The sequence below is a fragment of the Trachypithecus francoisi genome, unplaced genomic scaffold, assembly GCF_009764315.1.
Source record: "Trachypithecus francoisi isolate TF-2019V2 unplaced genomic scaffold, Tfra_2.0 Lachesis_group16, whole genome shotgun sequence".
Taxonomy (NCBI): domain Eukaryota; kingdom Metazoa; phylum Chordata; class Mammalia; order Primates; family Cercopithecidae; genus Trachypithecus; species Trachypithecus francoisi.
The window spans coordinates 67,150,671-67,163,510 of NW_022681461.1; the positions used below are offsets into that span (position 1 = coordinate 67,150,671).

Below are 12,840 nucleotides of genomic sequence, written 5' to 3' on the forward strand. Positions count from 1 at the left end.
TAGGCTCAAGCCATTTTCCCACTTCAGCTTCCCAAAGTCACTGAGACTACAGGCTAAAGCCACCATACCTGAATACTTATTTTTTCTTTTTCTTTTTATTTTCTGTAGAGATGGGGTCTGACTATATTGTCCAGGCTGGTCTCAAACTCCTGGCCTCAAGTGATCATCCTGCCTTGGCCTCCAGTCCCATTCTTATCTGTTATTATTTCTGAGTGGCCAATAGGTCACCTGGATTATACATGTATATTGGTTCTGACTCTGGTAGCATTCTAAAGATTTCAGATTTAAGTCCTTGTTTCATTAGGAAATTTCCAAGGAGACCAAAAGAACATGGCCATTTTTAATACAAGTATCTCTTATTTACCATTTTTACTAAGAAAACACACCAAGTTAAGAATTATAGTTACTTAAACCACATGAGACTTTAGAGAGTTATGATGTAATAATATAGTCATGCATTGCTTAACAACAAGGACAGTTTCTGAGAAATGCATTATTAGATGGCTTTGTCATTATGTAAACATCATAGGTGTACTTACACAAACCTACATGGTATAGCCCACTACACACTTAGGCTATACGGTGTAGTTTATTGCTGCCAGACGACAAACCTGTACAGCAGGGTACTGTACCGAATACTGTAGGCAATTGTAAGTTATGGTAAGTATTTGTGTATTTAAACACATCTAAATGTAGAAAAGATACATCAAAATATGGTATTATAATCTTATGTGACCACCATTGTATATGTGCTCTGCTGTTGACTAAAACGTCACTGTGCAACACATAACCGCAATTACAACATTAATAAGAATAATACTCAACTTTGACCTATCTATAGTGCTATATAGTTTGCAAAATGCCATTAAATGTAATCTCATTCGATCTTTACAATAATACTGGGAAGTAAAGACATGTACATCCCCAATTTACAGACATCCCCAATTTACAGATGAGAAAATTGAGGCCCAGTAAAGTGAATTGATTGCCTAAAGTTAAGTATTTTGAACAGTCTCAAATCCAAGATTTCTGCCTCTGCCTCCATATCCTTTGTGATAATATGGTAAATTTCCAAGTATTTCTGTAGCCATTTTCTCAAATAACTCACAATGGACACTCACAGTGTTTAGACTTTATGTCTGGAAGAACACAGGTAGTGTCTATGGTTACAATTTAACGTGACATAATCAATGGTGAATAAGAACTTTCTCTATGCAAAACAAATTGTGTAATTTTACTGGAAGAAAAAGGAATGGTGAAAACATAGATCTTGCCCAGAGAAACTTAAAAGAGGTAGATATACTGATAGCAAATCACAAGTAAAAGTATGCTGAATTAAGAATCATAGCAAATACACATGCACAAATCAGGATGAAGAGAGGGAAGAGAAATTACTTCTTATTAAGGGACTGGTGGAAGATTATAAAATAACACTGTTAGGCCTTGAGGATAAGAAAAAATATTGATAGAGAAAGAAGAGAGAGAACAGATCAAAAGAACCACCATGAGAAAATGTATGCATGCAAGTACATAACATGCTTGCACATTGGCAAATATTATTCAGCATACACAGTAGTGTTCATCAGCTTCTCTAAAGTTTTAGACCCTGAAAGCACAGATGTAACTTGCTTCTCAATCTGATGTTCTTCCCACAACTTTAACCAGGTCTTGAGAGGCCTAACCTGTCTTTTTATTCGGGGCTCAACCACTGAATTTCCAGATGCCTCCTCTACTCTTTCTCAAAGATTCACAGGGTGACAGTGGTTCACACATCTTTGCAGCCAGTATCCACTTCCTATTGTAAGCCATCTGTTAACATTAGTGAGGAAAAAGAATCTGTACCTTACCTCTGTTCCTACTTATCCCTATTACCAAGATCTCACAGCGCAAACGGCCTTGGTATGTGGTAGAAATAGGCAATAAAAATATGTTGCATTTGGCATTCAGAGTACTTTAGAACCAAGAAACTCCAAGTAGCTTTTAAAATATTCATCATGTTTAACCATATTTAATCACTGAGTTAACCCATGGCTAAAAAACACTAGACAGGGAATAAAAAGAACTAGGTTCTGGCCACTATTCTGCAAGGTCACCTTTGCCAAGCTTTTCCTCTATGAGCCTCAGGTGCTCATCACTTAAAACACACACACACACACCACACACACACACACACACACACACACAAGAACCAAAGCTCTTGGGCTTTAAGATTCTGCTCTAATTGTGTAAATGAAGGAATCGCAAGGGCATCAAGTACAAAGATTTGGTTACACTTCAGATATCTTTGGCAGGCTTAGAATAAGCAACCAATCTTTTCAAAAGAAAAGTTGTTTCACTCTTTTGTCCCAGTGACTCTTGGGGGAAAATTGCTGAAGAATAGAGACAAAGAATTCTGTCTTTGAGTTATTTTGTCCTTATCAAAGTCAGCCCCAAAATTCATTTTTGTATCTGATCTGTGTTTGGAGTTAGTTCTCTCTCTCTCTCCTACTTGCTCCTCCGCTTTTCTTTCCTCTTCCTCGTCTATTATAAGGCAATTGTAGCACAGTGAGCAACTCTGGATATTAAAGACAGACAAGTACAGAGCCATAAGATTTCATATAGCATTTGTTACTTCCTTGCCATGTGGCCTTGCCTGAATTACTTTGCTTCTTTCTGAGGCTTGGTTTTCTTATCAATTAAATGGGACTAATAATACTAATTTATAGAGTTGTCGTGAAGTACTTAAAGTATAAAAGAGCTAAAATGATACCTGGCAAAAAGAACCCAGTAAAAACTCCAATGAGAAAATCAGGTTAGATATTTTTCCCTTTCTATTTTTACAGGCAATCAGTAAAGTGACTAAAAGTGAAGTCAGACAGACCAGCCTTCAAATTATGGCTGCAGCATGTACCTACCACCTCTAAACCTGAGCTTCTTAAGTTAAAATGGAGATCACTCTTTCTAATGGGACTTTTTGGGAATGTAAAATAAGGTAATGACTGTAACACTTTGTGTCTGGCTATATACATGTAAAGTTTAATAAATTATATTCATTGCCACTGATTATTCATTTATTCATTCATTCGCATTCTCAATTATCAGTAGTTCCAGCCTACAAAATATTTCCTGGGCACTTAATAGCTGCTAAGTTCTGTGCTGTGCACTGGGCACAAAATGACAAATATGTTCTATTAATTCACTTACCCAAAATAAGCTTATAGTCTAGAGGTAAAAAATAGACATATAGATATTTCTGATACAATAGCCTAAGTATGCACAAGAAACTAGGGAATCCCAAAGAAAAATCTTTAACTTGGCTAGAGGAGTATGCTCAGACTTGATTTCTTCAAGGAGATGATGAGTGGGTTGAGTCAAGAAGGATTAGCAGCTATGTATGGCTCAGTCAAAGGAGGATAAGAAAATGTGTGTGTTCTATAAGGGAGAAAACCAAAGAATAGTGATTTTGAAGCTTTGTGTTCCATTAGAATCACCTGGGGAGCTTTGAAAGCTCACGATGCCTGAGTTTCTTTCCCTACCAATAAAGCAGAAGTCCTGGGGATGGGACTCAGACATCAGTGCTTTCAGAAGCTCCACAGGTAGTTTCAATGTGCAGCGAAGTGGTGAGCCCCTGGCTTAAACCAGTGTGTGGGTGGAAACTGTTCTGTCCTGGAACAAGCAGGGGCCAATGAGGAATCACATGAATAACAGGGCATTGTCTTTATACTTGACTTATATGTGGTGATTAGACATTGGGGAGTTTAAAAGGAGACAGCAGAGTGTCAATCACATTTGTGTTTTGGAGGGATTGCTCGGGATGTAACTCAGTACTGAATTCCAGGGGAAGCAAAAAATTTTTAAAAGTAATGTGAAGTACAATTTTCAGAAAGCATAGAATCAATCAATCACTACTGGAAGAATGTGCTTTGGAAATTCCTTAGTGACACATGGGGTTTATAAATATACTGATGCCTAGGGCTTTCCTCAGACATCAGAAAATGTTTTAGGGATGTGTTATTTTGGTATTTTCATTTTCATGACGTTCACCTAAAGGGATTGAGAACACCTGCCAATGAACCTGAGAGACCATCTCATGAAAGGATATTTAGTCACTGAGGTAACAAAAGTTCATGACCTATGTGTGGGTCAGACTGGGTTAGTAACAGGGTCAGTTTTTGGGCAGAAGGTTATTAGAGCACTCAGCCATCTTTAGTAACCTTTGATCTGTCTACCTTTGATCTAGTAACCTTTGGCCCATCTCTCCTTTGATCAGTTGTTCTCCTTGCCCTTCAAAGTGCTAATGCCTACAATTCCACCTGTCTTTATTTCTATCAAAAACAGTACTCCCATTAGAAAAACCCTGAAATGTGCCACTGACCCTTGACTGAGACTGAAAGCACAGTCTGAATCTGGAAGGGCTTATCTGCTCCGAAGAGAACTGTAAGGTTCAGCAAGTCCTGGGTGTGAGGGGGAGACCTCCTTTGACTAGGGTGGGGGTGTGATCACTTATTACATAGATACATAAAAGCAGACAAAGCACCATCAGGCAGATCAAGGATGGATCAGGTCATTAAACAACAGTTAAGGCCCACACTGATGTGGGCACGTCTGACTCAATACTTCTTAGCGAAAATCTGGGAGACAGATGCTCTATCTTGACCCTAGTGAAGAGACACAGACCAGGAGGAGACAGGCAGCCACCCCAAACCTCCTTCTCCTAGCTTCTTTAAGGAGCCAGACTTCTATAAGCAAGCAGCCAGTGCATTTGTATGACTCAACAGTGACACCCAGTGACTCTCTCTGTCAATCCCAGGTGGCTGCTCCCGGAGGATCTTCTGGGGAATACATTTCAGCCTCCATTACCTAGTACTGAATCAGCAGCAGCAATCACATCAAATTCAGTCTTGAAAGAGACAAACATAATAAAAATCCCAGTTTGTATTAACATAATCATCTAACTGTTGAAGCATATTCTTCTCCCCTGTTGGGCCATGTCTGATGTCAAACATAATACCACCATGTAGTACTGTACCTTCTTGACGTTGGAATCACAAGGCAGTGATTATTTATAATGTAAGTAAGACCCTAGAGACAGGCGTGTAACAGGCCCACATCATTACGTATTGGGCCAGCCAAATCTAGACATGGAGAGAGAGATTAACAATTTGTATTATAACCCAGACAGAAGAGACCAGCATAACCCATGGGATTCCAAACCATGGCACACACACAAAAATAAGATAATCTGAGAACATTTAGCCTAGCAAACAAAAAGTTCTTCATGGAATGGAGATAAGAGTTGGGATGCTTTCTTTCAGATGTTGGATGGGTGGGTATAAAAAGAAGGGATTTTACTGGTTTTATTTGTTCCCAAGAACAGAAATGGAGTTAACGAGTACAGGGAAACTGCTTTACGTTCAACATAAGGAAGCTCTTTATAACAACTGAATCTACTGGGAAATGAAAGACTTTCAGGAAGCAGAGAATTTTATGTCATTGAAAACATAGTACAGGCATGCCTTTTAATAATAATAATTCCAGTTTTTAAAAAAGGGAGAATGGATCAGGTAAATAATTCAGTAACTTTAATAAGTCAAAGGACAGGGACGTGGGTGGTCAAGGGTGCAGGAAGATAATTGGGCATAGCATTTAGGGCTGATTGAAATCTTTCTCCACTTATCACTTTTTAAAAAATAATTAAAACATGTTTCCTTCCTCATTCTCATTAGACCAGCATTCTTTGTTTATCCATTTACATACTGGGTAGAAAATGCTTGCACCCTCCACCTACATTCACCTACCTGTCACGAGAAAAACGGATACCCCCTACTTCCCTCTTCTCGCTTCCTTTTCCCTCATTGTTTCTATACCAAGAACAGCTTAGCTAGAATCAGGGTCTGATCCTTGACGCAGTCAACAACGGCTAGGGAGGAGATCATTATATTATACGAGTGTAGATAAGCAATGATTGTCCAATGCACTGAAAGATCTATTGTCAAGAAGTTTAGAAGGAAAAAAAAAGTACATTATGGGAGGGAATGAATGCACAGTAAGGCTGTGCTGTGGTTTGAATGTGTCCTTCCAAAAGTCATGTAAAAACCTCATCCCCATTGTGGTACGATTAAGAGGTGAAGCCTTTAGAAGGTGATTAGATCGTGAGGGTTCTGCTTTCATGAATGGAATTAGTGCTCTTAGAAAAGACACTTGACAGGGCTCTTTTATTCTTCTGTCATGTAAGGACACATAGAAAGCACCATCTATGAAGCACAAGCCCTCACCAGACACCAAATCTGCTGGCACCTTGATCTTGAACTTCTCAGCCTCCAGAATTGTGAGCTATAAACATTTATTGTTAATAAATTAGGCAGTCTAAGATATTTGTTACAGAGGCCTGCATAGACTAAGATAGGCTAGGAGACTAAGATGGGCTATCTTCTCTTTAAATATTAAATTCCCTGAATCTCTGATTAATTCTAAATAATGCCAAATTTATCTCCCAGTTTAGCCATTCCTGTTATTCTCTGCCGTGCCTTACCCTAATCTGCTAATTGATTATGGATTATGAAAAGAAAAAAGTATAAAGAGAAAAATGAAACAACTGAAGAAAAGGTACAAATCAAGAAACTGGAATGTACCAGGGTTAGTTTGGGTTACTGACTTGGTTGTAGGCTGGCCTCCAGTGAGAAAAAGCATAAGTAAAAATTTATGAGGCTTCCAGTTCAAACTTGGGTTAGTATTTGGCATAAAATATATCTGGACTAGTGGTTGAGGTCCAAGCACCTGGAGTCTCTGGCAAATAACTAATCAGGATCTCAAGGTTGTAGCCAATCAAGCTGGAGTTCAAGGTTAGTCATCAGATAAGGGAGAGATATCGACCTAGAACTGAGGTATACACCCAGTCTAAACCCAAGAGCCCACTGAGATAGTTTCAACTCCTGAAAATAGCCATATATACGGATTTGAATTTAGGTCCATATATATATATACGGATTTGAATTTAGGTCTTCATGGGTAATGTAAATTGAGGAAAATCACTTCCCTTTCCCGAGCCTTGGTTTCCTCATTTGTAAAAGGGGAAAATGGGATCATAGGTACTAACCTGATGATAGGATCCTACTGATTTAGGGATTAGAAGAGACATTGTACTTAAAATGCCTAATACATTGCCTGGCACAATGTAGATGTTCTTTAATAATCATTATCAATGTTATGACGAAACTAGGTGGGAACTGGGAAGAAGCTGGGCCATGGAGCCCATGCCCGCCACAATTCTGTGCATTTGTAGAAATGTTGGATATCGAAATTTCCTGACATAGTCCCTATGTGTTCAGTGCTGATTTGACAAAAGTTCTTGATATCAGCACTCAGACAACATTGAGGAATGCAATGGCTTCTTTGTCGAATGTTTATTTTCCTTTCATATTATCTTACTCCACCAATTTTTCTCTGGTCTTTGCTATAGCAACCAGCTGTACTCAGGTGTAGCCGAATAGCACCTGATCTCAGCTGCACTGCATATCTCTTGCTTTTTCTCCCAGGGCTTATCTGCCACAATCACATGGATCTACTGCAAGAGCTTGATCAGCCATTCTGATGTCTGCACACACTGGGAACAGATCGGGTGTTAACATTTCCTGGAACAATGCTTTACCAATGGGCAGGAACTAGTAAGTGAGTATTCTCTTTTTCCCAATCTCAAAGATTTCTAAGGCACATTCCATACAGCTCTTGAAATATCACAAACAGGATTAAGCTCCAGTTTTTCTGTAATTGTAATCAGTTCAATAACCTTGGATTGGCTGCTTTTCTTCTTTCTCCATTTACACTTCACTAATCCTTCGAGCCTGTGGCTTGGAAATAAACCTTCCCTGGTTTATTCCTCAGATCATCCGTCATGTACCATAGGAGCAAATGACCCCAAATAAACTACCTCCACAAAGGCCTGTGTCTCAAGCTCTGCTATTTAGGAAGAATTCAAACCAGAATTCTACAATGCTAGCATAGCACTAAGAGATGGGTAAGACATCAGAGATAATTTAGTCAATTCCCACATTTCATGGATGGGTATGCATAAATAGAGAGAATTAGTGATTCCTTCAAAGTCACAAACAGGCGGCTTGTGCAAAAGGGAACCCAAAATGCGAAAAGGGAACAACTGGGGGCTGGGGGAAAGGGACTGAAGAGAAAAGAAAAAATTGCCTGGGTGATGGAAAGAAGAAAGAGCAAGCCATTAATACATCTTAGCACAGTGGGGATGACATGTATTGAATCTACCCTGTCAGCAGAGCAGAGCTCAGCACCCACCCTGATAAATGCCAGGTTCCCTTGCTGACACTTGATAAAGGTTCTGTCTAATAGCAGAGCAGCACTGAGAATAGGGTGATGGTGGCACTTGCTATTTTAACCTCCACTCCTTTACAGTGTGTAACATGGAATAGGTGCTCAATGAATGTCTGTGAAGTAATGGGCAAATTAGTGAGGCAAAACTTCTTCAGCATCTTTGTCATGAATGCCCACATACCTGGCTTTTCTGTGTGCAGTTGGGTATCTAGCTATATATGAGTGCACACCTTTTTTTCTCTTTTATTATTTTGTGTCTGTATATTAAAAAAAAATTTTAGGGGTTTATGTCACAGTGAGTATAGCCACTCTTGAGTTCCTTGAGTATATGTGTGTGTGTGTATACACTGTATATTATATATATCATACCTGTATACATGCATATATGTGTGTGCATATATTTATAATTTCACACACAGAGTCATGCATCACTTAATGTCAGGGATACTTTCTGAAAAATTTGTCAGGGGATTTTAACACAGGCCTAGAGTAGGTGTAACACAAGCCTATAGAGTCTGTATAGCACAAGTCTACATACAGGATATAGCCTACCACACTCCTAGACTCAATGGTATAGCCTATTGCTTCTAGGCCACAAACCTGTACAGCATGTTATTGTGCTGAATATTGTAGGCAATTATAACACAATGGTAAGCATTTGTTTATCTAAACAGAAAAGGTACAGTAGAAATACAGAATAAAAGTTAAAAACTGGTATACCTGTGTAGGGCACTTATCATGAATGGAGCTTGTAGGACTGGAATTTGCTCTGGCTGAGTCTGTGAGTGAGTCATGAGTGAATGTGAAATCCTAGAACATTACTGTACACTGCTATAGATTTTATAAACACGGCACACTTAGGATACACTAAACTTATAAAACAGATTTCTTCAATAATAAATTAACCTTAGCCTACTGTAATATTTTTACTTCATAAACTTTTTATATTTTTACTTTTGACTCTTCTATGATAACATTTAGTTTGAAACACAAGCATGCTGTACAGCTATATAATTTTTTCTTTCTTTATATCCTTCTATAAGGTTTTTTCAATTTTTAATTTTTTTTAAACTTTTTTGTTAAAATCTAAGACATGGATCGGGCATGGTGGCTCACGCCTGTAATCTTAGCACTTTGGGAGGCCAAAGCAGGTGGATCACCTGAGGTCAGGAGGTCGAGACCAGCCTGACCGACATGGAGAAATCGTGTCACTACTTAAATTAAAAAAAATAAAAATTATCTGGGCCTGGTGGTGCATGCCTGTAATCCCAGCTACTCTGGAGGCTGAGGCAGGAGAATCACTTGAACCTGAGAGGCAGAGGTTGCAATGAGCCAAGATTATGCCACTGCACTCCAACCTGGTTCACAGAGTGAGACTCTGTCTTAAAACAACAACAACAACAAAAATAAACAAGACATGGCCATACACATTAGTTTAAGCCTACACAGGGTCAGGATCATCAATATCACCCTCTCCCACCTCTACATCTTGTCCCACTGGAAGGTCTTCAGGGGCAATAGCATGGATGGAGTTGTCATCTCCTATGTCTTCTATGATAACAATGCCTTCTTCTGGAATACCTCCTAAAGAATCTGACTGAGGCTGTTTACAGTGTGTGTGTGTGTGTGTGTGTGTATATATATATGCACATATCTGTGTGTGTGTGTGTGTAGAAAGAGTATAATCTAAAATAACAATAACAATATAGTATAATAAGTACATAAACCAGTAACATAGTTGTTTATTATCATTATCAAGTATTATGTAGTGTACATAATTACATGTGCTATACTTTTATATGACTGACAGTACAGTAGGTTTGTTTACTCTGGCATATCCACAAACACTTGAGTAATATATTATGCTACAACATTAAATGTCTAAAAGGTCACTAAGTAACAGGAATTTTCAACTCCATTATAATCATATGAAGCCACTGTCATACACGCTGTCTGTTGACCAAAATATCATTATGTGGCACATGACTGTATATATATATTTCTGGTTACTCAAATCTTTGGTAATCCTATCACATCGCATGACTGTATATTAGTAGCTCTTTTCTTACATCAAAGATTTGGAGATTCAGAGCTCTTCATATGCTCATTTGTGTAAACATGCTATCTTTACTTCCTTTTCCTATCTCATATAATTTTTAATTGCATCAATACTAATTTTCACTAGTTGCAGTTTCTCAGAATAACTACTATTCATTTAAAGAAAACCAAAAACAGAAACAGATATAACCTATTAAGTACCATGTGTCAGGCACTGTGCTGTTTATTAGAGCTAAACTGGTAAGGACGGTGCTTGGCTTTGGAAAGATTATAATGATAGAAACTTGTCTTCTTACTTGACCCCTAAACACCTTGACTTAATTATGGTAGGCACTAACCTGAATTGATTTTCACCCTGAATACTTCCAGAAATTCTGCTGGGCAATTGTTTTATACTGACAAAATATTATGCTTTGTCTTATGGGGAAAAAAGGCTACTAGTGCTGAACTTAAAATTATTCTGCTTAAAATTGTACATATCTTTCTTTTGTAGCCTATATTGGACAGAGTATGGTAAAGAGCATCCATGATAATTTTTAGCTCTTATCACACTTTGAATTACCTGGCCAATGTTTTGTCTTTATGGTGAGCCACAACAATATGAGAAGTGTGTCTGCCTCTTTCGCAACTGTACACTTACCCCTTGGCATAAGACCTAAGACGTTTGTTTTGAGCTTTACACACCACATTATCTTGATTTCCTGATAAGATAAATAAATAAATAACATATTGTGGACATATTTCTTTCTCTCTCTCTCTTTTTTTTTTTTTTTTTTAAGACAGAGTCCCGTTCTGTCACCTGGACTGGAGTGCAATGGCACCATCTCAGCTCACTGCAACCTCTGTCTCCTGGGTTCAAGTGATTCTTCTGCTTCAGTCTCCTGAGTAGCTGGGATTACAGGCACCTGCCACCATGCCTGGCTATATTTTTTTTTGTATTTTTGGTACAGATGGGGTTTCAGCATGTTGGCCAGAATGGCCTCAAACTCTTGATCCTAAGTGATCCACCCACCTTGGCTTCCCAAAGTGTTGGAATAAAGGCGTGAGCCACTGTGCCTGGCCGTGGACATATTTCTCAATGGTGAGAAATATATATATAAATATATATTATTTATCATCATTAATGAAGAAATTATATATCATAAAAACCAATGCTATTCTGAGAATCTTTGGATATGATGTTGAGATTATCACAACGTGTGAAAGAGATGTAAGGACCCTATGTCCTCTTCAACTTGCAAGCTCTATCTTTACCCTTGATAAATTATAATCTAGCTAATAGTTTATTAGAGAAATAAGGGTGATAAGTTACCAAAAAGTATTGAAAATGGCTAACTCCTTAGGACTAAACTCTTATTTTTTTTTTTTTTTTTCAATCTTGCCCAAATTCCTATCTGAAGGGTCTGGGGAGTCATGACCTACAAACCAAAAATTCTCATCAGATGGTTTTATTTAACCCTATATATTGTGACTTATTTTTCAACCTGACTCTGGCATAACATTATGAGACAAGGAAGAAAATCAAAATATCTTACCTCCAAAACATGTTTTTTTGTCACATTTTGAAATGGCTCTGCAAGCCGTACTTGGTGGGAGAAAATTCACTTCTGTAAAGAATCCCTGTTAACATAGCCAGACCTTTTCCTTCCAGGCCCCTCCAATTCTGAATAGATTAACTAAGAGTGTAGCACCCTTTAAAGGATCTGAATAGGAAACATTTGTCATCTATTGTTTCTAAGGGCAGAGGCTATGAGACTTCAAAACAACCTTCCTCTCCACAATCTTTTACCTTAAGCTGAACATTTACTTTCTATTGATCCCAGATCCTTAGACAAAAGCTCAACCAATTGTCAACCAGAAAATGTTTTATAGCCTGGAAGCCTCCTGTTCCCCCCACCCCTGCTTCAAGTTGTCCTGCCTTTCTGGAACAAACCATTGTATTCCTTAAATGTATTTAATTGATACCTCATGCCTCCCTAAAATCTATAAAACCAAGCTGCACCCCAACAACCTTGGGCACATGTTCTTAGGACCTCCTAAAAGCTGTGTCATGGGCCATTGTCACTTATATTTTGCTCAGAATAAATATCTCTTAAAATATTTTAGAGTTTAACTCTTTTCATCGACATTCCAGTAACCTCATGACAGATGAAAAAATGAGGCTGGATGAGACACAGTGACTTACCCAATAGCTCAATTTTTACCAATGGAAACCTAGGTCTCAAACCAAGATCCCCCAATAGTTTGATTCTTTTGATAATAGCTTGCTATCCCATCTAGTCAATTCCTAGTTTTCCTGGTCACTGGATGTATTAGTTTGTTTTCATGCTGCTATGAAGAAATACCCAACACTGGGTAATTTATAAAGAAAAGAGGTCTAATTAACTCACCGTTCTGCATGTCTGGGGAGGCCTCAGGAAACTTACAATCATGACAGGAGGGAAAGCAAATACATCCTTCTTCACA

The 12,840-nt window shown here is 38.3% G+C and overlaps 1 long non-coding RNA gene across 1 annotated transcript; it reads left to right on the forward strand.

The window, feature by feature from the left end:
• Nucleotides 1-208: 208 nt before the first annotated feature.
• Nucleotides 209-7,640, forward strand: LOC117099375. Its single transcript, XR_004443788.1, has 3 exons — nucleotides 209-650; nucleotides 2,823-2,971; nucleotides 7,515-7,640. It is a non-coding gene; the product is annotated as an uncharacterized LOC117099375 (long non-coding RNA).
• Nucleotides 7,641-12,840: the final 5,200 nt, after the last annotated feature.